Genomic DNA, 1642 nt, shown 5'->3' on the forward strand with positions numbered 1-1642 from the left:
CGCGCTCTGGGCCCATTTTCCGTCGCCGTAGCAGCGCAGTAAGGACGCCACCCCGGTGTGACGGGGGTATAACGTTGCGATGTTTCTGTCAACGGTTTACGAGTGGAAGTTAATGTTAAGACTAATGTTAAGACTAATTTTGTTTCTGACAACGGGCCCCTGGTGTATAGTTCCTGCTTGAATATATTATTAGCAATTTCTAGAGCTTCTTCCTGTGGCACGGCTTACGTGCACGCCAGGTATTTCTACATTACAGATATTACCTCTGATTCGCAGAATTTCCCGTTTCACGTTCAAATACAGGCTCGACACCCGCATATTACAATTGTTGTCTCTGATTACCAGGGGGGTTTTCGTGACGCATATATAGAAGTGTTACGCCGGTATTCTCGTGACTCATACGCGGCAAAATCGTCGCTGCAGCAGACCATAAATATATTCTGTTTCGCCATTATTACCTGAGTGTCGTGTTTGTTAGAATAATAGCAGTGATTAGGACTACCGGTGATCACTACAATAAAAGAACCAGGTGCATAGAGTTTCCCGCCTGTTGACCCTCATGAGCAAACAGCATGCACTCAGCCACTCACATGTATGCGTGCGAGTGATAGACAGTACATCCACTCTGATAAAATCTAAGAAAGCATATCTGCTGGCCGTTGCAACCCCACGACCTCATAACGAATATTCTTCGGGGTCTAAAGGACTGAAAAGAGGGGGGAGCCCAATTACGTTTGATCAACTTCGCTGAGCAAGCCTCACGGGGTTTTCGTGGCCGTGGTCATGCGACGTACTGCACGGTGTGCCAGGCCACGCCCAGACTGCTGTTGGTCCGTGACTGCTTATTCATGGGATTCTCCATTCATTATTCACAGCTTCCCCATCATGTCTGATGGGTATTCCACTATACGCCATCCGCGGACGCGGTTGGTATCAGTACAGATCCGCCCACAAGAGGCGCATGTCTACAGTCCGCAGTAGAGTCCCTTTATAAAGAGAGTTGCGACAATAGACAACACAACTCGCAATTAGAAACCGTATTGTTTCCAAATGGATCCACACCGCTGCCGCTCAAGTACAGCGCTGTATGAATACGCTGTACAATGGTCCGTAGTAATTAATTAGACTAATCGTGCTTCAATAAACTCAAAATTAACAGAGATTATAGTTAAGACATGTGTCTATGTTTATCTAGATTTTCTAGAAATGTAACTCAAATCGTTCGCGCCATATGATAGTTTAATTGTACACTTTCTTACCGCCCATAGCCGTGCGTATATTCCTATGTGGCGATACGCTACGCGCGTAGAATATTTCTAATTAGTTAAAACCTCGTTCGCGCTTCAATAAACTCCAAGAATCACAGAGACCATAGATAACACATGTGTTTATATGTATCTAGATTTCTAGAAATGTAACTCAAATCGTTCGCGCCATATGATAAGTTTAATTGTACACTTTCATTCTTACCTCCCATAGCCGTGCGTATATTCCTATGTGCGATACCGCGCGTAGATATTTGCTAATTAATTAAACCACTCGCGCTTCAATAAACTCAAGAATCACAGCGATTATAGATAACAATGTGTTTATATGTATCTAGATTTCTAGAAATGTAACTCAAATCGTTTAAGGCAGCCAT

This window comes from Priapulus caudatus, unplaced genomic scaffold (genome assembly GCF_000485595.1).
Source record: "Priapulus caudatus unplaced genomic scaffold, Priapulus_caudatus-5.0.1 Scaffold602, whole genome shotgun sequence".
Classification (NCBI taxonomy): Eukaryota; Metazoa; Priapulida; class Priapulimorpha; order Priapulimorphida; family Priapulidae; genus Priapulus; species Priapulus caudatus.